Raw genomic sequence first — 27,252 nt, forward strand, 5'->3', positions numbered from 1 at the left:
GAGACTCTGATTGCTCAGATGAAAACACAGCCAGATAGTTTTTTTTAAACTAACTTCGATGATTGTAGTAAGGAGAAGTTACTAGGTAGTTGCTTGCGAGACGGTGAGGTGAGGGGAGATGCGCCGGCTGCCACCCCCTGACGAACACCGACAAGGTAATAAACGCACGCGATGCCGCATTTTTGAGCGCATAAGACTTCACTCAGAACTGCGGAAGTCTCATCTGTTACATCCCCTTTTTAAGTAATACTAATGTCGATCGTCAATTAAATCTCATGGTGTTCACTTTTACCACTTGAAGTAAAAATCTGAAATGCGATGATTTTTCGGTTATATAGTTATTGAGAAGCCACATCAGCCACTGCAATTTACGACAAGTTAGATAAGTAATTAAAGATAACTGAAGGTCTCTGTGGACCATTTTGATAATTTTTCTCTTGTTGGCTCTGAGCACTATGGGACTTAAGATCTATGGTCATCAGTTTCCTAGAACTTAGAACTATTTAAACCTAGGTAACCTAGGGACAACACACAACACCCAGCCATCACGAGGCATTTCTCTTGTTTAACTTAATTTAAACCTAGATTATAGATGTGATATCATTGAAATCCTTCGATCCATTGTAGAACATGGAAACCCATTCAGGGAATATTCGTTCACATTTTTGTTGAACGCAGGTGGTTTTTACCGTCCTGTATTAAAACATTTCCTTTTATCAATAGTCAAATTTATAAACGATGTTTTTGTGAGTAGAATAAAATTTCCAACGGTAAACTTAATTGCTTTTTCGACGTTGTTTTACCAGCTAACTAAAAATAGGAAAGCCTTGAACCCGTTCCACTAAATTTAATTAGTATTAAGATTCTTTTACAGAGAGTGCAGTGGAGCTGACGCTGAAATCATTAAGTATTTCGTTATATCTTCGTTAGTCTCATTGAACTCTTCTGAATACTATATGTAATTTGTGGTCTGGCGTCTCCTTACCAGCAACAGGTCCTAGGTTAAAACTAGTCAATTCCCTAAAAAACACACTCAAAGAGCGTCGTTGCGCGAGAGTAGTAGGGGCACACGATGTAGAACAATCAGACACCATGCGGAATGTTAGAAAATGGCGACCCTGCCAGGATGGTAAAATACCATGATTGAAGGTCAACCACATGCCTAACTAGGTCAGAAAAATATCCTGCTGAAAACTATTCGTCGTCTAAAATTTTTTTCCTAAAGTTATACATAGTAGAAAACATTAGCTGCAGCGATATATAGTAAAAGTATTCAATAGAAAGTGAGTCTGGCAGAGACAATAGCATAATTAAGTTATGAATTTTAATATTGTTAGAATTAAGTTTTCTTCTCAATGCAAGCGCACAGGTAGCGGATACATCGTTGACAAGTTGGTTCTGACCCAACAAGTAAGTGAATTGATTGTCTAGTCGTGTGAACAAAAAGTTTATGAAACGCGTGAGATCGTATGAGTGCATGTTGATGCGAAGTAGGGCGCGTGAATTGCTTTTAAAATAGAAAATAAGGGATTCGGAAAGATTAGCAATGGCAGATCGAGACCTTGACCGAATTGAGGTAGAGATCCATTATGAAAATGGACAGAGAATAGAGCACAGTACAACAAACGATGCAGTATCGCGAGAAATAGGACATATAACGCACCATAACGAGGATAATGTACGTCAACGCATAGAAAACGTAAGTCAGCATACGACAGAGGAGCAGGAAAGTAGAGAGACAGTCGATGAGGATTCTAACTTGCGTCTTGAATACGTAGAACCCATAGTACAAGTAATCAGAGCACCCTCACCAAAGAGTGCAAGGAATTCGAGCAGAAACGTGTCACCACACAGTTCAATGCAATTGGTTGGGAACCAACACTTCGGCGAAAACATAGAGCGTAGGACGTCGGAACAAAACGTAATAGGACCCACCAATCTGGCAGAATTATTACAACAAATTACGGAAACCATGACAAGGCAAAATGAAGACATAGCGAACCAAATTGAAATTCAGAATGCAGAAACCACGAGACAAATGCGTGAGATTAAAGAAAAAAAAATTCAGTTACACCTAATTCATATTGAAGACGAGGCAAAAGAATCTCGAGAAGTGATAGGAAACTTAATAACAGGTTACAATCAATTGAGAACAGCATCGACAAGGTACAAGTGGATGTACAAACATAGTGTAATGACACTCAGGACGAGATCAAAACATTACATAACAACACCCAGGGAGAAGTCAAGAATCTAGAGAAACAGATAAACGAAATTACTAGACAAGCAGCAGGTACAGCGCGTGAATTTGTTGAAAACAGTGTGTTACACAAACGTATCACAAAAGCAAAAGATATGATAACCGCATAGTAAAAACAGAAGCGCAAATGAAGCGACAATTTCAGAAATTGCGAACAGAGTTGTTGCAAACCATTGAAGAGCGTAGTGAACAGGATCGAACAAGCACAGAGTCTGCAACCACATCCGTATCTGTAACACCTCCGGAAAATCAAGGAATTAACGATGATATTACACATTTGCGATTCCAATCACAGGAGGAAAGTAAGATACGTGAAATCAGACAGCCTGCACGGCAACAAACACGTTTCGAAATTCTTGATGGACAAACGTCATCCCAAACACATGCGGAACCACAAATGTATGTTTCATGACAGTTTGGATCGTGCAATGAATCCTCAAGGTTACCCAGACAAGATACCCAAGCAATACGTGACAATGGAAAGCCATGTCGCGAAGAGTACAGTGCAATGCATTCAGCTACACGTTTACAACCGATGGAAGAAAATTATTGCTTACCACTCCAACGATACTACGCAAGGGTACGCGAAAGTTACAGTGGACAATATCCAATGGATCTACCACAACCGGAAAGAACGACGGGAGAAATTATCAGAAACAAAAGTGGCGAAGAATCGCGAATTTCATATGGAACTATGACGAAGTACGACAACGATCATTTCCTCACAGTCAGAAAATTTCAACACTTTCGAGAAGGAAACTCATTACATCCACAAACGTTTATTGATCAATTCCGAGTAGGATTACCAGAACACTGGACGCTAGCACACAAATTAGACTGTATACGTGCACACATGTCAGTAACAGTCGCAGAAACCATGCAGAATGTTGGAGCGACATGCCGATCGTACGAAGATTTCAGAGAGAAGTTTCTCTCACGATATTGGTCCAGCGAAGCACAGAACAGAGTGAAGTACGAATTATTACAGAACCCATATTTTGAAAATTCAGGAGAGAAGAGCCCCGTGAAATTTTTCTAATTAATGGCAAAGAAAAATCAATGCTTAGATGTACCATACAGTGACGGAGAGTTGATTAAATTATGCGCGATGAAGCTACCACTGAAATACCAGCAATCATTAGTAGGTCGCGGAGGCAATGACGCCGAAGCATTTAAAGGTATTCTAAGGGAACTAGAGTTCATATTTTCGGAAGATGACGCAAGAAAAACACGAAGCGCACGTGAAAACGAAAGCAAAAAGCAGTGGACTCCACAAGACACAGTACGAAGAAACAATAATTACGAACCACGAGATAACTTTGCACCAAGAAACGACAATAGATTTCAACAAAGAACCGGTTATGGATTTAGAAGAGAATATGGCAATAACTATAATTCACCCAGGAACGGCCACAACTAATACAGAGGGAATAACGACAACTGGAACGGGTACTGGAGAACCAATAGACCGACAAATTATCAACAAAGAAACCACTATCAACAAGCTGAACAAGAAAAGAGAATACAGATAGAAGATATGGAGGTAAGACCACCAAACCCCGATAAACGTTCGAATTGACAGCTAAGCGCCCATGCCAAATAGGATGACGCACCGACCCAGGACAATTGCAGCACCTTGAACAGAGAAGTAAAAATCTTATCACGAGAAGAGAAGAAGAAAGAAACAGATCCGCAAGGACCAGATGAAAACGAAGACAAGAAAATAACAATATCGTGTTGGGACTAAATTAATTGGGAGAATACTGACGAGGAAGATGAATTACCAGAGTCATGCACAACGAATGTAGGAGGAAAGGACGAAGTAATGAGTCTTGCAGAGCTATTTGAGATGGAATCCATGGAATGCGAATTCAATGAGGATAATGCGCAGTCAACAAAAGTTGAAAATAAGTTATGAGTGGGCACACAACCCAACGTATACAATGAAGGAAGTTATGAAGCGATAATTAGAGCATTTAGATATGATTATGTGGAAGTATCGACGAAGAAGGAGAAGATAGACGAGGATGAGGAAAAAGTAGAGGATGTTTTAGAAAGCGTAAATGAAGGAAGAAATAGAGATGAGGAAATAAAAGAGAGAAAAGTAGAAGTCGAAGCTTATCCTTCAGAAAGTTCGAATTTACAAGGGAAATTCCTAAAAAGACTCATGTATGATTCAGTGGAGGATTCGTTGATGCAAGAAGAAGAATAATAGAACCAACCCTTTCAAATTCAATCAATTGTGAAGGCCACGGTAAAGCATATCCCAGTCAGTATTGTAATTGATAGCGGAAGTGAACTGACTGCGATCTCAGAAAATTTGTTCATGCAGTGTAATGCCAATGAGGAATTGCCAGTTCTGAAAACACGTAAGATTAAAGTAAGAGGTCCTGTTAGAAACAATGCTGCGGAACTTACGAGACCAACAAGGTTAACTCTTACGTGCCAAGGTCAAAAGATCGAAGCCAACTTCGTGATTATACCTAAACTAACTGTAGATTTGATTATAGGTGCAGATTTTTTAAATGAGAGACGAGCGATAATAGACATGGGGAAAGGTAGCGTAACATTCGGGAATGTCACACTTCTCTTTGAGCAAAAGCTAAAATTAGAAGAAATACCAGTTATAAACAAACAATTAAGAATGACACGAGATAAAGAGGATGAAGAATTAGAATGGTATGCACAAAAGAAGGAATCGCCTCAACTCATGTTAGAAGTCCATAAAGAAATCGACGAAAAATTGCAAGAGGTTCAAGGTATTTCGGAACACTATAAAAGAGAATTAGAGGGTATTTTACGAGATAAAGCAGAGGTATTTTTACCTAAGACTGGCAGTACTAAACACTTTCAGTACAAGTTTGAAGTAAAACAGCACAAACCATTTAGAGTGCCACCCTATACCATCCCATTAAGCTACAGGAATAAAGTATTCCAGGAGATATCTAAAATGTTAGATGACGATATTATTGAACCAGCTACCTCCACATATAACAGCCCGCTCCATATTGTACAAAAACGAGATGGGAGCATAAGGTTAGTGCTTTATTTCAGACAGATCACAATCACTGAGACAGATCGCCCAGTAAAATTAGAGGAATTTATACAAAACTTCCACGGTGCTAAGATATTTTCACCAATTGATTTATGGAGTAGTTTCTGGCAAATAGAATTGGCCCCAGAATGTAGAACATTTACAGCATTTATCGTATTCGGTAGATGTTACCAGTTTAAACGATTGCCATTTGGTTTAAACATATCATCAGCGGCGTTTATTAGGGTATTTAATACTATACTCAATCCTGAAATTTTACAAAAAATTACTTGTTATGTTGATGATGTGATTATAGCAGAACCCTCTTGGGAACATCACTACGACACATTAAATCAGTTTTTACAGATACTGAAAGAGCATGGGGTCACAGTAAATATAACAAAACCCAAATTTGGAAGGCGAGAGGTCAAATTTCTAGGACACATAATTTCCGAGAAAGGGGTAATGCCCGGCTCAGAAAAAACTAACGGCAATCAAAGAATTCTGTACTCCATATAATAAGAAAACTCTCAGAGGATTTCTAGGTGGTCGTCCAGAGTGGTCGAGCGATTCTAGGCGCTTCAGTCTGGAATCGCGCGACCGCTACGGTCGCAGGTTCGAATCCTGCGTCGGGCATGGATGTGTGTGATGTCCTTAGGTTAGTTAGGTTTAAGTAGTTCTAAGTTCTAGGGGACTGATGACCTCAGATGTTAAGTCCCATAGAGCTCAGAGCCATTTATGATTTCTGGGTCTCACCAGATTCTATAAAAAATTTATTTGGATCGACTCTCACGCAACACCACGCCTATGTGCATTGGCCCATGGGTATGGGATCAACAAGCCAATGAAGAATTTTTAAAAGTGAAAAATGCACTAACAACAGCACCGATTTTAGCACATCCTGATCTAACACAAAATTTTTGTATGACCACTGATAGCGCGAAAACAGGTTGAGGAGTTGTTTTATTCCAAGAATACGAACAGGCAGGGCTAATATCATATAGAACAATTGCATTTGCCAGTCGGGTACTCACAAAAAGTGAGAAAAACTATTCAGTCACGGAGCTGGAAGCATTGGCCATTGTATGGGGCTTCCAACGTTTTCCATACTTCCTATTCGGGAAAAAAAACAAAAGTATACACTGACCACAAAGCATCAGAATTTCTGTTATCCGCCAAACTAACTCATGGGAGGTTAGCCAGATGGATGTTAATACTACAAGAATTTGACTTCACTGTTAAACACATACTAGGACCAACGAATGTATTAGCAGATGCTTTATCACGAAGTCCACAGGGTGCATCCAATAACATAGGTTTGGAAGCAGCAGAAGACCAGTTTACAATGTACTATATGAAACAAGTACCTTTTGAAAACTACATTACGACAGCATTGAAAAACATAGGCAAAGAACAGGGCAAGGATCCCGAAATACTAGGAATCAAACACAAGTGGAGAAGTAAGGATTTTCCAGACATTCGACAGCACTTTCTCGAAAAACCAATGTTTTATGTTTTAGACGAAATGTTGCAACGAATGAATGGCTAATTTATATCTCAGATGAACTAATTAATAAGTACATATGGTATACACATTTAAGTAATGGCCACTTTGGACCAAAGAAATGCTTTTTAAAAATAAAATAAGCCATTTTCCTAATATGGAAAATCGAATTAGAACAGTATTAGTCAAATGCAAAAAATGTATGAGGGCTAAACACGTCAGTTTCCAAACCAAACCACCTATGTTTCCAATAATCTCTAAAAGATTAAAACAAATAGGTGCAATTGATTTGATGAGGCCCCTCCCACGCACAAAAAATTGATATATTTTCATATTTGTCGTTTTGGAACTTACTTCTAAATATGTTACCTTGACACCATTAAAATGAGCAACAGGTCTTACTATAAGTAAAGCATTTAGACATGATTTTCTCAGACAAGTAGGTGGAGTGGAACGAATAATTTCAGCTAATGTCCCACAATACAGATCAGTGCAATGGCAGAACACGTTAAAACAACACAAAATAAAACCCATCTACATATCTAAATACAAACCTAGCCCAATTCCTTCAGAACGATCTATGAAGGACATAGGCACTTTATGCCGATTATATGCAGGCAAAAGACACAACAGTTGGGATATATGCGTTAAAGATTTTCAAGAAGTGATAAATGAAAGGCCACATAGCACTACACTACTACCTCCAGTTACTGTACTTAAAAATAAAGAACCCCCAAACATAACCAGAGAAAATGTTAGATTTCCTATTGTACCACATAGACAGCACAAACAAGTCATAGCAACAGCACTCTCCAACATCAGAAAGGCAGCCATTAAAAGAAAAGAAGAGGAGGTAGAACAGCAATTAAAAGAACATTCTCAGTAGGCCAGAAAGTATTTGTAAAAACACACCATCTCCCCACCAAACAGAAAAACAAAATACATCAGTTTTACACTGCATACAAAGGACCTGTCATTATTAGCCGAATTGCTCATAATAATGCTGTGGAACTAATGAACCCAAAAACAGGCAAAACCTTAGGACTTCACCATGTATGCCATATTAGAAAGTTTGAAGATTAATTTTATTACAGGTAAATAATCAGCACAATATTTCAAGATTATGTTACAGATAAGATAGTCAGGACAAAGAAGAATGAAGACAGAGGAAGGTGGGAAAAAGAAAGTAGTTTCAATAATAACACCAATAGTACCATAGATTTAGGTGAAGGGATAAAGCGTAGATAGTCTAACAGCATGAAATACTAAAATGCTATACACCACGACACTACACAAAAATAAAAAACGAATTTGAAGATTCTTGAGTAGACGTTAAGACTCCAAATATCTTAGAATTGTAACATGGAAAGGGCGCCGAAATTTGTAAAGCTTTTTAAGAAGGCGTAAAACATGTAGATACTAGACATATGTTAAATGATTATAAGTACAACTTTTTGTAAGAACCATTGTAAAAACTCCAACAAAGACCAGATGCAACGACCCACAAGCTGCAACGCGAGATGTATCAGGAAAAAAAAGGACGTAATTAGCAAGACACGATTCCTACAAGGCAGAAGCGTCGAGAGAAGGGAAAGGACAGCGAGACCAATCGTAAACCACTGAGCGCCCCGACTCAGCGGAGCGAGCAAAAAAACCGCCCGATGAGAAGACCACTTGGGCAAGCCACCGCTGGCAAAAAATATGTGTAAAAGTCACACTACTGCTGTTAAACAGCATGCTGATGCACGAAACTGAAGAAAACTTTCACAAAGTAAAAATGACATGCCCAAACAATTGATCAAACTGTTACTAGGAGGAGAACTTCAAAGCGACTAGTTATCAATAAGTATTTCCATATCCTTCCCAGAGAAGAACCAAGAAGCAAGTAAGAAGCAGAGAAAAAGCAGGAAGAACAGAATTTGAAGAGTTGCAAGATTGAGACCAAGAAAGAAGATGGGTGAAGAATAGGCGACATACGTTCCCAAATCCCTATCCTACTGTAAACTAGTCGTCTGCGAAGTATTACAACAAAAACAAGCGCTTTCAGCGACACGTAACGATGACTTTCACGCATACAAAGCCAGTAAACCACGAGATTCTGCACTCACAGCTCCATTCCATTATGGGACCTCCACAACAGCAACACAGGCTTGCAAAACCAACAAGGAACGACGAACGAAGGTGTACATCAAATACTTGCCCACATCCATTTCGCTCAAGTCCATCACCTTCGTGCAAAAACATTCGTCAACCTCATGCTTAAACATTCATAGGATTGTGTGAATGTGTGAAATCAAATTACGTGATGTAGGAATTGTACTAAATAAACATGTGAAAAACGAAATAAGTTTAGCACATCAGACAGCTAATAAATTACAAAATAACAGTCATTGACTATGGACTCAAGTAAAAAATAGGCTATCGATGAAAATAAGTCATTAGTTCTGAAATAGACAGTATATAAAGAACAAAAGTAAGGCATAAAAAACACTAAAACTACATACCACTTATTTTCTCCTCATAAAAATAAAAGAATAACTATTTTTTACTTATTTTCTCCTTATAAAAACAAAGAATAAAAAATTACCATGTTGGACATTTTCCCATTTTTTTTAACATTTGTACCGTTTGTTAGGATAATATCTAAATACTTGTGTATCTATATTTCCTTGACAAAGCAATTCTTGGAAATAATTCTTATTCGTTAGTGTAAGAATGTTGAAATGAGTGTCTAGAAACAAAAACATTCTACTTCTACATGATCTTTAGAAAATGTGTTAGTAATAGATTTTACTTAATTACTACATTTATAAAAACAATATTTCTAAGAAAATCGATGTGAAAGACTCCACACTTTCGATAACAAACTTCTTAAAAAAACAAAGTTCACACTTAAATAAAGAAAGAAAAATACTTAAAAATTAACAATAGCATAAAAATATTCTTCTCTTGTCATTTTTAACTATAATGTGGAAGAATATAAGAATATGAATTAGTAATACAAACTAGCATAGAGCAGAATAACGTGGCTGAACAGTAAGAAACAAAATTTAGACACCAGAATAATTTTTGACTGACTTAGACAACGATTCAATCATTGCCTAACTTCAATGCAAAAATTAAGTTGGAAGGGTGGTGATATGTAAGGTGTCAGGCAAATCCAACACCTTCCATGAAAACCCTGACATGATAAGCAAATTCAGTAGTGTGTCACATAGCTCCGAATAAACCGTGACATTAAATTAACCAAAGTAATACGAGTAACGAGTGAGCAAATGGAATACCACAGACTAACACAAGAATGCCTAATTGCATGCCATACCTTCCCACTGTGAGACAGACGCAGTTCCGAGGGGAGAAACGAGAACAGAAGCTGAGAGCAGAACCGTGTTAAGCTGAAGGCACTACGATAAGGGACAGACACCCATGTCGCCAGCTAACCGCTAGGTCCACCCCCCCAGCCCATGTTAAAAGCCACAGCCCTACAGAAAAACAGTATAGATCTTACGATAACACAAAAAAGGGCCACACCACCTGCAAGTTTTAGCGTGAGACTTTTTCGCGTCTCTGTTACGTTAGAACCACCCCCCAGCGCATGTTAAAAGACAGAAGAACAGTATAGATCTTATGATAACGCTAAAAGGACCATACCAGCTGCAAGTTTTTGCGTGAGACTTTTTCACGTCTCTGTTACGTTGCAAACATTAAAAACATTGCCCCACCACGAAAAGTATAACGGTTCTCATTGGGTAGACAGAATTTTTGTACGCAGAGCTTAAGGTTACATTGAGACCCTGATTGGTCAAATGAAAACACAGCCAGATAGTTTTTTTTAAAACTAACTTCGATGATTGTTGTAAGGAGAACTGCAGAAGTCTCATCTGTTACACCCCCTTTTTACGTAATACTGGTGTCGATCGTCAATTAAATCTCATGGTGTTCACATTTGTCACTTGAAGTAAAAATCTGAACGCGATGATTTTTCGATTATATAGTTATTGAGAAGCCACATCAGCCACTGTAATTTAAGACAAGTAAGATAAGTAATTACCGGTAATTGAGGGGCACTGTAGACCATTTTGATAGTTTTTCTCTCTTGTTTAACTTAATTTATACCTAGATTATAGGTGTGATATGGCATAGGTCATCCTTCGATCCATTGTAGAACTTGGAAACCCATTCAGGGAATATTCGTTCACATTTTTGTTGAACGAAGTTGGTTTTTACCGTCCTGTATTAAAACATTTCTTTTTATCAATAGTGCAATTTATAAACGATGTTTTTGTGAGTAGAATAAAATTTCCAATGGTAAACCTAACTGCTTTTTCGACGTTATTTTACCAGATAACTAAAAATAGGAAAGCCTTGAACCCGTTCCACTAAATTTAGTTAGTATTAAGATTCCTTTACAGGGAGTGCAGTGTAGCTGACGCTGAAATCATTGAGTATTTGGTTATATCTTCTCTAGTCTCACTGAACTCTTCTGAATTCTACATGTCATTTGTGGTCTGGCGTCTCCTTACCAGCAACAGGTCGCAGGTTCAAACTAGTCAATTTCCTAAAAAACACACTCAGAGCGTCGTTGCGCGAAAGTGGTAGGGAGACACGATATAGAACAATGACACCACGCAGAATGTTAGAAAAGGTACGGTCAAACTTTCAGGAAACATTCCTCACACACAAATGAAGAAAAGGTGTTATGCGGATATGTGTCCGGAAACGCTTAATTTCCATGTTAGAGCTCATTTTAGTTTCTGCAGTATGTTCTTTCACCTACGCTCAATGGAGCAAGTTATCATGATTTCATAAGGGATACTCTACCTGTGATGCTAGGACATGTGCCTTTACAAGTACGACACAACATGTTCATGCACAATGGAGCTCCTGCACATTTCAGTCGAAGTGTTCGTACGCTTCTCAAGAACAGATTCGGTGACCGGTGGATTGGTAGAGGCGGACCAATTCCATGGCCCCCACGCTCTCCTGATCTCAACCTTCTTCACTTTCATTAATGGGGGCATTTGAAAGCTCTTGTCTACGCAACACCGGTACCAAATGTAGAGACTCTTGGTGCTCGTATTGTGGACGGCTGTGATACAATACGCCATTCTCCAGGGCTGCATCAGCGCATCAGAGATTCCATGCGACGGAGGTACTCAGGAGGATGTCGTTATCAGGAGAAAGAAAACTGGCGTTCTACGGATCGGAGCGTGGAATGTCAGATCCCTTAATCGGGCAGGTAGGTTAGAAAATTTAAAAAGGGAAATGGATAGGTTAAAGTTAGATATAGTGGGAATTAGTGAAGTTCGTTGGCAGGAGGAACAAGACTTCTGGTCAGGTGACTACAGGGTTATAAACACAAAATCAAATAGGGGTAATGCAGGAGTAGGTTTAATAATGAATAGGAAAATAGGAATGCGGGTAAGCTACTACAAACAGCATAGTGAACGCATTATTGTGGCCAAGATAGATACGAAGCCCACACCTACTACAGTAGTACAAGTTTATACGCCAACTAGCTCTGCAGATGACGAAGAAATTGAAGAAATGTATGATAAAATAAAAGAAATTATTCAGATAGTGAAGGGAGATGAAAGTTTAATAGTCATGGGTGACTGGAATTCAGTAGTAGGAAAAGGGAGAGAAGTAAACGTACTAGGTGATTATGGTCTGGGGCAAAGAAATGAAAGAGGAAGCCGCCTGGTAGAATTTTGCACAGAGCACAACTTAATCATAGCTAACACTTGGTTTAAGAATCATGAAAGAAGGTTGTATACGTGGAAGAACCCTGGAGATACTAAAAGGTATCAGATAGATTATATAATGGTAAGACAGAGATTTAGGAACCAGGTTTTAAGTTGTAAGACATTTCCAGGGGCAGATGTGGACTCTGACCACAATCTATTGTTATGACCTGTAGATTAAAACTGAAGAAACTGCAGAAATGTGGGAAATTAAGGAGATGGACCTGGATAAACTGAAAGAACCAGAGGTTGTACAGAGTTTCAGAGAGAGCATAAGGGAACAATTGACAGGAATAGGGGAAAGAAATACAGTAGAAGAAGAATGGGTAGCTCTGAGGGATGTAGTAGTGAAGGCAGCAGAAGATAAAGTAGGTACAAAGACGAGGGCTGCTAGAAATCCTTGGGTAACAGAAGAAATATTGAATTTAATTGATGAAAGGAGAAAATATAAAAATGCAGTAAATGAAGCAGGCAAAAAGGAATACAAACGTCTCAAAAATGAGATCGAAAGGAAGTGCAAAATGGCTAAACAGGGATGGCTAGAGGACAAATGTAAGGATGTAGAAGCTTATCTCACTAGGGGTAAGATAGATACTGCCTACAGGAAAATTAAAGAGACCTTTGGAGAGAAGAGAACCACGTGTATGAATATCAAGAGCTCAGATGGCAGCCCAGTTCTAAGCAAAGAAGGGAAGGCAGAAAGGTGGAAGGAGTATATAGAAGGTTTATACAAGGGCGATGTACTTGAGGACAATATTATGGAAATAGAAGAGGATGTAGATGAAAACGAAATGGGAGATACGATACTGCGTGAAGAGTTTGACAGAGCACTGAAAGACCTGAGTCGAAACAAGGCCCCCGGAGTAGACAACATTCCATTAGAACTACTGACGGCCTTGGGAGAGCCAGTCATGACAAAACTCTACCAGCTGGTGAGCAAGATGTATGAGACAGGCGAAATACCCTCAGACTTCAAGAAGAATATAATAATTCCAATCCCAAAGAAAGCAGGTGCCGACAGATGTGAAAATTACCGAACTATCAGTTTAATAAGCCACGGCTGCAAAATACTAACGCGAATTCTTTACAGACGAATGGAAAAACTGGTAGATGCAGACCTCGGGGAGGATCAGTTTGGATTCCGTCGAAATGTTGGAACACGTGAGGCAATACTGACCTTACGACTTATCTTAGAAGAAAGATTAAGAAAAGGCAAACCTACGTTTCTAGCATTTGTAGACTTAGAGAAAGCTTTTGACAATGTTGACTGGAATACTCTTTTTCAAATTCTAAAGGTTTCAGGGGTAAAATACAGGGAGCGAAAGGCAATTTACAATTTGTACAGAAACCAGATGGCAGTAATAAGAGTCGAGGGGCATGAAAGGGAAGCAGTGGTTGGGAAAGGAGTGAGACAGGGTTGTAGCCTCTCCCCGATGTTATTCAATCTGTATATTGAGCAAGCAGTAAAGGAAACAAAAGAAAAATTTGGAGTAGGTATTAAAATTCATGGAGACGAAGTAAAAACTTTGAGGTTCGCCGATGACATTGTAATTCTGTCACAGACAGCAAAGCACCTGGAAGAGCAGTTGAACGAAATGGACAATGTCTTGAAAGGAGGGTATAAGATGAACATCAACAAATAAAAAACGAGGGTAATGGAATGTAGTCGAATTAAGTCGAGTGATGCTGAGGGAATTAGATTAGGAAATGAGACACATAAAGTAGTAAAGGAGTTTTGCTATTTAGGAAGTAAAATAACTGATGATGGTCGGAGTAGAGAGGATATAAAATGTAGACTGGCAATGGCAAGGAATGCATTTCTGAAGAAGAGAAATTTGTTAACATCGAATATAGATTTATGTATCAGGAAGTCGTTTCTGAAAGTATTTGTTTGGAGTGTAGCCATGTATGGAAGTGAAACATGGACGATAACTAGTTTGGACAAGAAGAGAATAGAAGCTTTCGAAATGTGGTGCTACAGAAGAATACTGAAGATAAGGTGGATAGACCACGTAACTAATGAGGAGGTATTGAATAGGATTGGGGAGAAGAGAAGTTTGTGGCACAACTTGACTAGAAGAAGGGATCGGTTGGTAGGACATGTTTTGAGGCATCAAGGGATCACAAATTTAGCATTGGAGGGCAGCGTGGAGGGTAAAAATCGTAGAGTGAGACCGAGAGATGAGTACACTAAGCAGATTCAGAAGGATGTAGGTTGCAGTAGGTACTGGGAGATGAAGCAGCTTGCACAGGATAGAGTAGCATGGAGAGCTGCATCAAACCAGTCTCAGGACTGAAGACAACAACAACAACAACTGTAATACAGTGTTTGAAGTCACGCTGGTACGTTCTGTTGCTGTGTGTTTCCATTCCATGATTAATGTGATTTGAAGAGAAGTAACAAAATGAGCTCTAACATGGAAAGTAAGCGTTTCCGGACACATGTCCACATAACATATTTTCTTTCTTTGTGTGTGAGGAATGTTTCCTGAAAGTTTGGCCGTACCTTTTTGTAACGCCCTGTATAATGCTCTTGCATGGTGATCAGCTTCGCAATTACGAGTTGTTCAACTTTCAATGACAAGAAAGGACATTCGTCTATGGACGCATGTCTCATGTAATGTACCACTTTATTTCAGTGAAATCTCAACATTACAAAAAATGTTATGTACAACTCTTTTGAGGGAGGTCTTCATTTGTTAGCAGTAGGTTCGTGAGCTCCCACGTATTACGGAGATGCATCGTGAATTCAAATGAGAATGCCTGGAGGGAAGATGACGCTCACTCCCCGAAGCATTGTTGCTGAAATTTAGAGAACCGGCATTTGAGGCCGACTGCAGTTCCTTTTTACAGGAGAGACAAATTGAAGCTCGTACAGAGGCTTCGAGACTGTCGTTTTCCTCGCTAGATTTGCGAGTGGAGCAGAGAAGGACGTTACTACTAGTGGTACGTATACCATTTGCCATGTGGCTTGTGGAGCGTATGTGTAGATAAGGAAAAGGAAAATAATTTCGTTCTTCATCCATCGCGTGAATTTCGCTGCCATCGAGAAAAAGATGGGATGTTTGCATAACAAGCTCTAGTATTTCGAGATTCATTATTTATTCTAGTAGTTGAAGATTCATTATGAGAAAAAAATATTGCGGAAATATGTCTTAGCCAAAGCCTGGAGGATTATTTCTAAAATGAATATTCACTCTGCAGTAGACTGTGAGGTGATTCGAAACGGACCGGCACTCAAACTTAGTTTTACTTTTCGTGGTCTACAAGATGTAAATAATCCCACAGCCTGTGGCTAAGCCTTTCTTCCAGGAATACAAGTCCAGCAAGCAGAGCTTCGGTGTAGTTTGGAATGTAGGAGATGAGGTACTGCCGGAAGTAAAGCTGCGTGGATGGTGGCGGGCGGAGGGGAGGGGGGGGGGGGGGGGAGGACGTTGCGGGCGGGTAGAACGACTCGTAGTTGGATACTTTAGTCTGTAGAGAATTTGTCTGCAAAAAGCGAAGTTCCCAAGTTCGAATTCAGGTCCGGCACACACTTTTAATCTGGCAGTAAGTTTCATATCAGCGCACATTCCGCTGCAGGCTGAAAATACACACTGGAAATAAGAGCTCCCTGTCACTAGTGCACTACAGACAGTGTCACTGACAAACTGCTACTAGAAGTGACACTTCGTCCGTTGCACTGGAACTGGCACGGGGCTCTTGTTGTTCACTTCTGAAAGTTTGTAAATGTCCTACGGGCCGAAACCAGTCACGTAGAAATGTATGTGCAACTGATACGGTGAGTCAGTAAGAATCTTAGTTTAGTGTCTGTAATGTGAGCAACTGTAATAATCGAAGATAATACGGAAGACGCATTGAAAAATCAGAAATGTATGTGTGCAGCAAACACATGTTTTCTATGTTCGTAAAATGAAATTTGGTACGCATCTGTTTTCTTCCATCACAAAAAAGAAATATAATGAAGAAAGACAAGAAACAGCGTATGGCGTTAAAGTTTTAAACATGGCTGCGTAGTCAGCGACCATTTACAAATTAAAGTTAAAGAAATTATAGCCTTCGCTCGCAAAAATTTAATTGCTTTAGCGTATGTCATTGTTGTCGGAGAGATTTCGTGGAGTAGGCTCAGTTGCTGAATATTGAGTTGGAGCATACGTTCGTAGTGTTTTTTCATAAGTGTAATAAACATAACAGCTCGCTCTGAGCACTATGGGACTTAACTTCTGAGGTCTTCAGTCACCTAGAACTTAGATCAACTTAAACCTAAATAACTTAAGGACATCACACACATCCATCCCCGAGGCAGGATTCGAACCTGCAACCGTAGCGGTCGCGCGGTTCCAGACTATAGCACCTAGCACCGCTCGGCCACCTAGGCCGGTTAATAGCTAGACATAACAGAGACTTTAGTCGTCAATAATATATTCTCTTTCGCGGTTTACAACACTCTACCAACGCTGCTGCATTTTTTTTATTCCGAGACTGTAGAAATCACTTGGTCTTGCGGCGAAGAAATCGTCGAGCTATGTTCAGAGCGCATTTTCATCCGGAAAGGAAGTTCCTTGAAGATGGTCCGATTTAGAGTGAAAAAATGAATATCTTATGGCGGACGATCAGTAGAATAAGGTGCGCTTAGAATAACTTCCCATCCCAACTACTGTATAGTGTTTTTTGTCACTCTTGCAGACTGCGGGCGGGTATTATCGAGAAGTAGCATCGCCCCCCCCCCCCCCACCATGATCCACGGACCTTGCCGTTGGTGGGGAGGCTTGCGTGGCTCAGCGATACAGATAGTCGTACATTAGGTGCAACCACAACGGAGGGATAAACGTGTTGTTACTGAAGAGTGGCAGCAGCCATTTCAGTAGTTGCAAGGGCAACAGTCTGGATGATTGACTGATATGGCCTTGTAGCAATAACCAAAACGGCCTTGCTGTGCTGGTACTGCGAACGGCTGAAAGCAAGGGGAAACTACGGCCGTAATTTTTCCCGAGGGCATGCAGCCTTACTGTATGGTTAAATGATGTTGGCGTCCTCTTGGGCAAAATATTCCGGAGGTAAAATAGTCCCCCATTCGGATCTCCGGGTGGGGACTACTCAAGAGGATGCCGTTATCAGGAGAAAGAAAACTGGCGTTCTACGGATCGGAGCTTGGAATGTCAGGTCCCTTAATCGGGCAGGTAGGTTAGAAAATTTAAAAAGGGAAATGGATAGGATAAAGTTAGATATAGTGGGAATTAGTGAAGTTCGGTGGCAGGAGGAACAAGACTTCTGGTCAGGTGACTACAGGGTTATAAACACAAAATCAAATAGGGGTAATGCAGGAGTAGCTTTAATAATGTATAGGAAAATAGGAATGCGGGTAAGCTACTACAAACAGCATAGTGAACACAGTATTGTGGACAAGACAGATACGAAGCCCACACCTACTACAGTAGTACAAGTTTATACGCCAACTAGCTCTGCAGATGACGAAGAAATTGAAGAAATGTATGATAAAATAAAAGAAATTATTCAGATAGTGAAGGGAGATGAAAGTTTAATAGTCATGGGTGACTGGAATTCAGTAGTAGGAAAAGGGAGAGAAGTAAACGTACTAGGTGATTATGGTCTGGGGCAAAGAAATGAAAGAGGAAGCCGCCTGGTAGAATTTTGCACAGAGCACAACTTAATCATAGCTAACACTTGGTTTAAGAATCATGAACGAAGGTTGTATACATGGAAGAACCCTGGAGATACTAAAAGGTATCAGATAGATTATATAATGGTAGGACAGAGATTTAGGGACCAGGTTTTAAGTTGTAAGACATTTCCAGGGGCAGATGTGGACTCTGACCACAATCTATTGGTTATGACGTGTAGATTAAAACTGAAGAAGTTGCAAAAAGGTGGGAAATTAAGGAGATGGGACCTGGATAAACTGAAAGAACCAGAGGTTGTACAGAGTTTCAGGGAGAGCATAAGGGAACAATTGGCAGGAATAGGGGAAAGAAATACAGCAATCAGTGATTTTATAATGCTACTTAAAATCCGTCTTGATTGCAATTTTTTTTATTCATATGACCGGTTTCGGTTCATTCAGAACCATCTTCAGAGCTGTAGAAATAATGATACTAATTTACCATTTCACGGAAGCAAATCTTTTTCATCCTATCTAATCAACATCAAATGTACCAGGACGTACCTGATATTTCAGTTACAGGAGTAACCCGTCCAAATCCAGCAACTTTCACATGCTGCGTCACATAAAATTGGTTGGCAGAGTGCACGTCATTCACATTAATTATAACACTATTACCAACCGGTGGCGTCTGGTACATTTGTTACATTCCATTTGCACATACTGTATTCAGTAGATCTTTTTTATATTAAAAATACTTTATTAAAATATGTAGATGTCAAGGTTAAAATCTGTACTTGTCAGAATTAAAAAAAAGTAAAATTATCATTTTTATTCGATCTAAAAAAACATAGGGCGATTTATATATCTATGGTGCTGGTGTGAACTTGTTTTCCTCTACGGTCTGCTTCCGTAGTTCCCGCCATTTCGGTGTTGTGCCGCGGTCCGCTCAGTCGTCTGACGTCCATCGCCGCGGGCAAGAGGGCCGCACAGGAGTGCCCCGTCAACGACGCCAGGCGCTGCACGCGTCTTCCGGCTTCTCCACCGCGCACCATCTCTCATCCCTCGGCCTGGATCTCCACACGCAACAGTTGTCATCTTAGTAAGTCTTCATAAATGCTAAAATAGGCGTTATGATTGAATTCGCTTTGCTCGTTGAGGATTAAATCTGGATCTTTATTTTTGTGAGTGTATATTTCAATTTCTTCCAAAATGTTAAGAAACCGTCCCTTATGAGCTCTATGCAGGATGTCTAAATTGTGTTCAGTGTTCGTGACTGAGTGCTTTGTCGCAGCCATATGCGCCCCAAAAGCTGTTTTGTTTTGAGAGTAGGTGTGCTTCCTGAATCTGGTTTCAAAGCTCCTACCGGTCTGTCCTATGTATTGTTTAGAGCAGTCATTACATTTGATCTTATATACACCTGAATCCTGAAATTTGTTCCTACTATTACATATTCTATGCCGGAGCTTCAATTTTAACGTGTTATTTGTTCGGAACCCTATTTTAACGTCGGATTTACGAAAGCATCTTTTAGTTTTGTCTGTAATTCTTCCATTGTAAGTGAGAGCTACATATTTTTTCTTGTTATTCCTCTTAACTGCTACTTGACTTCCTTCTATTTGTTCCATTTGCCTCTTCTTTATCTTCCTATAAATATTCATCACCTGCTTACACGCATATCCGCTCACTACGGCCACTTGTTTTTAAATACTTAACTCCTTTTCTACTTCTTGTTGGCTTAGTGGCAATCTTAGTAGCCTGTATACCATCGAAGTAAAATATGCCCATTTGTATCGCGGTGGGTGACAAGAGCGCTCATTAATAACTAGATCTGTACACGTAGGTTTTCTGAATATGCAAAATTCATGCTTCCCATCTTTCTTTATCAGTGTTAAATCTAAGTAATCTGTACGTTTGTTTTCTTCAAATTCCACGCTGAATCTAATTTTCGGGTGTTGAGAGCTCATTTTTTGTGCCAAGTTTTCGATATCCTTTTTATCTCCTTTGTATAATAAAATGGAGTGGTCAACATATCTCCTGTAATATACAATTTTCTCAGCGATATTAGGATTTTCATCAAAGAATTTGTTTTTTAAGTGATTTACAAAAATGTCAGCCAGCGTTCCAGCTAAACTGTTTCCCATTGCCAACCCGTCTTTCTGTTGATAAATTTTACCAGTGAAAGGAAAGTAATTGAACGACAAGACTTGTTCCAACATTTCCACTAGTTCAATCACTTCCCCCAGTGTCAATTTACCATGAGTGAGGAGATTGTTCTTAATGATCTCAATCGCTTCTTTTACGGGAATGTTTGTGTACAGATTGGTGATATCCAATGAAGCTAGTGACGCATTCTGAGGTATAAGTACGTCTTTAATTTGCTCGGCAAATTCGTAGCTGTTGCTAATGTTGAAAGTCCGACGATATGTATATGCTGCCTTCAGTCTGTTATTTAGCTCTTTATTTAATTTATAACTTGGGCTGCTGGTGTTATTAACGACTGGGCGAATCGATTTTTCAACTTTTTGGAGCTTTATTTGTGACCGTAATTCGGGGATTCGCGGATTCATTACTTTCAGTTTAAACTTTTCCTCCTCTGTGAACAGAAACACACTGATATCTATTTGTTTCCTTATTTCTGTTTGAAATTTCCTGGTTGGATCTTTCTTGACTTCTACTATTCCGTTTTCGATAAAGAACTTTTCAGTTTTTTCTATATAGTCTGTATCATCTATTAAAACCATAGTGGCGGCCTTATCTGCATTTGTGACGATAGCCTTACGTGATTCTAACTTCTTATTCAAGCCCTTAAGAGTTAGTAGGTCGTTTCTGTTCTTGTGAGCAGAGTGCATTTAATCTATAATCGACTTCTTTACTTTAACTGCTGTGTTGGTCTGTTCGTACCTATTCATATCTGCGATATCACATGCATTTTTCACTTCTGCGACAGTCTTTTTTATTGTATTTGGTTTAATTGCGGGATTTAGGTTATATTGCAACTCTTTATTTAAAAGGTTCTGCTCATCCTTTGTTAATTCTATCACAGTTAAGTTCACGACCCTCTCACAAAAAGTATGCAACTTTTTATACGCCGTTTCGTTATCAATATTAAAATCTACACCTAGGTTCAAAAGCTTCTTCTGATGTCTGTTTACAGTTAATTCTCGCTCCCTGCCAATTCTATTCTACTAAGATGACAACTGTTGCGTGTGGAGATCCAGGCCGAGGGATGAGAGATGGTGCGCGGTGGAGAAGCCGGAAGACGCGTGCAGCGCCTGGCGTCGTTGACGGGGCCCTCCTGTGCGGCTCTCTTGCCCGCGGCGATGGACATCAGACGACTGAGCGGACCGCGGCACAACACCGAAATGGCGGGAACTACGGAAGCAGACCGTAGAGGAAAACAAGTTCACACCAGCACCATAGATATATAAATCGCCCTATGTTTTTTTAGATCGTATAAAAATGATAATTTTACTTTTTTTAATTCTGACAAGTACAGATTTTAACCTTGACATCTACATATTTTAATAAAGTATTTTTAATATAAAAAAGATCTACTGAATACAGTATGTGCAAATGGAATGTAACAAATGTACCAGACGCCACCGGTTGGTAATAATGTTATAATTAATGTAAATGACGTGCACTCTGCCAACCAATTTTATGTGAAAGTTGCTGGATTTGGACAGGTTACTCCTGTAACTGAACTATCAGGTACGTTCTGGTACATTTGATGTTGATTAGATAGGATGAATAAGATTTGGTTCCGTGAAATAGTAAATTAGTATCATTATTTTTACAGCTGTGAGCATGGTTCTGAATGACCGAAACCGGTCATATGAATAAAAAAAATTGCAATCAAGACGGATTTTAAGTAACATTATAATTCCAGGTTATCAAAAAGTTTCCGCCTGCAGGGGTTTCTGCAGTATGTATGCAACGTAGCGCAATTCCGGTGCGGGTATATAAGTACCGACAAGTAGCAAGATATTAGTGCGGCATTCGAATCTCTCCGACGTGAATGCTGCAAATGCGGAAAGGTGAATTATGGGGACGTCATTACCATATACGACCAACAGGTCCAACGTGCTGTTATTCTTTTCTAGGTTACCGAAGGACAAACACCGGTAGCCATCCATCGGAGAAGAGAAGAGAATGTGAATGGGGCAGCACATCTGTCTAAAACCGGGAAAACTGAGACAAGGGGTGCTCCTGTTTCATGATATCGCACGTCCCCAAATGGCAAATCTCGTAACGCAGAAATTACGCCAACTCAAGTCTGCGACGCTCGAGCACCTGCCCTATAGTTCTAACATCTCTTGACGCGATGTCACAGCTTTTTCTTTTTGAGTCATCAGTCTTCTGACGGTCTGATGAATTCCTCACCTCTGCCAACATCTTCATCTGAGAGTAGCGCTTGCAAAGTACATGCTCAATTATTTTGCTGAATTTCAATCTCTGTGGTCCTCTACAGTTTTTACCCACTACAGCTCACTCTAGTACCGTGGAAGTCATTCTCTGATGTCTTAATAGATGTCTTATCATATTGTCCGTTCTCCTTGCTAGTGTTTCCCACATATTCCTTTCGTCTCCGATTCTCCGCAGAACCTCCACATTCATTACGTTCTGTAGCACCAAATCTCAAATGTTACGATTCTCTTCTGTTCCGGTTTTCCCAAAGTCCATATTTCGCTAACATACAATGCTGTACTCCAAACGTACATTCTCAGAAACTTATTCCTTAAATTAAGGCCGATATTTGATATTAGTAGACTTCTCTTGGACGGGAATGCCTTCTTTGGCATAGGTAGTCTGCTTTTAATGTCCTCCTTCCTACGTCAGGCATTGGTTATTTTACTGCCTTCATCAATCCTGATGCTAAGTTCCTCGCTGTTGTCATTTCTACTTCTCATTACCTTCGTCTTTCTTCGATTTACTCTTAATCCATACTGTGAACTCATTAGACTGTTCATTTTATACAACAGGTCAACAGTTATACTTAACTTTCACTCAGGATATCAATGTCATGCACGAACATTATCATTAATATCCTTTCACCTTGAATTTCAATCCCACTCCTGAGCTTTTCTTTTATTTCCATCATAGCTTCTTCCATGTACAGACTGAACAGCAGGGGCAAAAGTTTACATCCCTGTCTTACATCTTTTTAGTTCGAGCAATTCGTTATTGGTCGTCCACTATTATTATTCCCTCTTAGCCCTTGTACATATTATATATTACCCGTCTCTCCCCGTAGCTTACTCCTATTTTTCTCAGGTTTTCGAACATCTTACACCATTTTATAATGAAGAACGTTTTTTCCAGATCGACAAATCCTATCAACATGACTTGATTTTTGCTTGGTCTAACTTACCTTCTCAACTGCAACGTCAGAATTGCCTCTCTGGTGCCTTTACCTTTCCTAAAGCCAAACTAATCGTCATCTAACACATCCTTAATCTTCTTTTCCATTCTTCTGTATATTATTCTTGTCAGCAACTTGGATACATGAGCAGTTAAGCTGATTGTGCGACAATTCTCGCGTTTGTCAGCTTCAGAATGGTGTGGCTGAAATTTTTCTGAAAGTCAGTGGTGGGTCTCCAGACTCGTTCATTCGACCACATCTACATGAATAGTCGTTTTGTTACCAATTCCTCCAATGATTTAAGGAATTCTGGTGGAATGATATCGATCCCTTCTGCCTTATTTGATTTTTAGTTCTCCAAAACTCTCAAAATTAACATTCTAATACTGGTTTCACTATCTTTTCTAAATCGACTCCTGATTCCTCTTTTATCACAGCAAGGAAATCTCGTCTTCAGCAAGCGACGTCGGCATGTATACCTGCACTATCGCTGTTGGTGTTGGTTTGCTGCCGCTTCTGGTAAGAATAACCCTTCACTTAACTGATCACAGTAACACATACTTTATCCTACACTCCTATTCGTAACTAATCCTACACCCTTTATACTATTTTCTTTTGCTGTTGTTATTACCCTATGCTCAGATGACCATAAATCCTTGTCTTCTTTACATTTTATTTCACTGACTTGTGATATATCTAGATTGAGCCCTTGCATTTCGCTTTTGAAATTTTTCAGCTTACGTATCACGTTCAAGCTTCTGACATTCCAAGCCTCGACTCGTAGATCGTTGTACTTTCTTTGGTTATTCAACATTTTTCTCATGGTGACTTCCCCCTTGGCAGTCCCCTCACAGCGATCCGAATGGGGACCCATCCGGAATCTTTTGCCAATGGAGAGAGCATAATTACACTTTTTCAATTATAGGTCGCATGTCCTGAGGATACATGTGTCTTTAATACAGTCGTTTCCATTGGCTTCTGCATTCTCATGTCGTTAATCATCGCTGCTTCTTCGTCTATAGGGGCAGCTTCCCACCGCAAGGACAAGAAAGTACCCTGAACCTCTGTTCGCTCTTCCACCATCTTTGACAACGCTATTCGCAGAATGAACGTGACTTCTTATGCCGGAAGTCTTCGGTCGATAATGCTGATTATTAATCAAAATTTAAGCGGTGACGGGTTTCGAACCAAGGGCAAAGAACGTTGTGATTACGAACCAAATAAGCTATTTTTTTAGGAACCTTCCTGGCATCATAAGGTAGGTGTGGGGGTAAAGTGGGCAGGGGTCGGAAACAGAAGCCTAGTCACAATGTCCCGTTCCCAACCTCCAGGAACCAAGGAAATCGGCGTCCCTAGGAGGAGGGCGCAGCACGACGTCTGAGTGAGACTATCGAGGTATAGTTTTTCCTAGAACAATAGTAGGATGACCAGAGGACATGTCGGTTCTAAGTGTCGAAGAGCCAGGGATCAACTCTTCATGACAGGAACATCCGTGCTCTTGGATGGGTTAAGGAAGACACTGCAAAGCAATTTGGAGAAAAATTGTCTGTATTTTGGATTGTGGACAACTGCATAATGGCGTCCATTAATGAAATGCCTCGCTTCCCGCGCCCGGGTTCCCGGGTTCGATTCCCGACGGGGTCAGGGATTTTCTCTGCCTCGTGATGACTGGGTGTTTTGTGACGTCCTTAGGTTAGTTAGGTTTAAGTACTTCTAAGTTCTAGGGGACTGATGACCATAGTGCTCAGAGCCATTTGAACCATTTTTTGAAAGAAATGCCAAAAATTAAGGATTCGCCTCTCGCTATCACCAAACAAGTAGTGAGTTGGTTATCCACAAATGCATTTCACAGAGTTTGTCTTTACTTGCGGGAAGTATCCCGCGTCAGGAAAGAGGAGCTGTTGAGTAGGTGTCTGACGAGGAGTAACATCGGTCGCAGCAATAACGATACACCTCTTGTCGGTCTGCACACCAGGCGACGCTCGTCTGTGCTCAGACCTCAAAGGCGACACATAACGGGGTGCCTGCGAGGTGAATCCCGTCACCGGCATACTTGCTTCCCAGTGACAGTAAGGCAACATGCAGACTGGAGCGCACACCAGTCGCCAAACGGCACGCCTGTCGACGTAGGGATACTTTCCCTTATTTGTATTTGGTGACTGGGGCTGCTGAAGAAAGCCATAGAGTGCCTCGGGAATGTGAAGTGCGCTGGCATTATCACAGGACGGATGTAGCTGAGGTCCTGGAAAAAGTGGCTGAAGAAAAAAGGTCCGCGGGACGTGCTGAAAGGGGTTAGGTGCTGAAGAGAGTGTGTGTGGTGAAAGGGCCACCAGCAATAGGTTGGTAAGGCACGTAAGACAACGGCGCCACAACGGCATGTGAGAGCCAGTGACAAGGACCATCGCTCTGTCACGCACATGATACAGGCCTAAACCGCCCCTGCATCGCAGGAGGCTTGAGCGTCTAATACCTTATCTTAAAGAGCAAGCCGTGGGAAACAAAAGAACCCAATGCCGCTAGTATGCGGCTTGTTCTAGCTGCTATAACTACGTAAACTCAGATTCCTTCTTCTTCTTGACCCGACTGCACTAGTGAAGCATGGCAACTCCCCTACTGGCAGGTCCGGAGTGTGCGCTAGATATGTTGCAACTGACTGGCAGACCAGAATTCGTTACCCGAACTGTCTTACGACAGACAGAGACCAGGAAGTAACAGCAGTCGAGCAAAGATACTACTGAAGGAGATATTTCGATACGCGCTGCTAGCGCCGCTCACGGTCAGGCAAAGCGGCAACTAAGTGACAGTAGTAATTTAAATTAACGTAGTGAGGTGGAAGTACGTTAAAAACAGGGTGTAAAATACACGATGGCGGGAACACGAGCCACGCACGGCTCAGATCGAAAAATGGATTCCGAGAACATCTTGTGGCGGGCTACTCATTTCATCCCATATAAAACGTTTTACTTCATATGTCTTCGGTCGGTTATGATCCAAAGGAAAAGTTAATGTAATTGTGGCTTGGGGCTAAGAGAAAAACGCCTGATGGTCAGTGAAGTCGGACCCTGAGACAAGTCGCTACATAGAAATAAACAAACGCGGTCTCGTTGGCAAGCAGCACAACAGGCGAGATGAAAACAAGACGTGGGCGCCTCACCACTGCTGGAGGCAGACTGAACCTAGACCACAGATGCCACACTACTACTACTATTTCTGAAAATAAGTACTGTGGATGTAAGACCCAACTGTCTCCTACTGGAGTAGAGGTGATAACGTGGAGAGTGGTGAGGGACGGAGAGGGGGGGGGGGGGGCGAGAGGGAGCGAGAGGAGATAGAATGGCAGAAATCAGAAATGGACAAGATGAAGGGGAAGAGGAGAAGAATAAAGAGAGGGGGAGGAGAAGATGTAGAGGGAAAGCAGATCGGACGAGTTGGACAGACACAGGGGGGAGGAGCAGATGGACAGAAAGGGGATTAGGAGGAGATAGAGTGGGCAGAGCTCTCTGTCCACCTCCACCACCTCCACTCTCTGTCCTTTTCCTCTTCCTCCTTTCTCTTTGCATCTATTTCTCCCCCAGCCTCTGCTCAATTGCTGCTTCATCACCCTCTGTTCATCTGCTCCTTACCCTCTGTACATCTCTTCCTCCCCAGGAAGACGATTTGGGCAAGTATGCTGGCCCTGGGTCGAATCCACCCAACTGTTTAACGAGACGGCGTAGTGTACTGGT

This window comes from Schistocerca gregaria, chromosome 1 (genome assembly GCF_023897955.1).
Source record: "Schistocerca gregaria isolate iqSchGreg1 chromosome 1, iqSchGreg1.2, whole genome shotgun sequence".
Classification (NCBI taxonomy): Eukaryota; Metazoa; Arthropoda; class Insecta; order Orthoptera; family Acrididae; genus Schistocerca; species Schistocerca gregaria.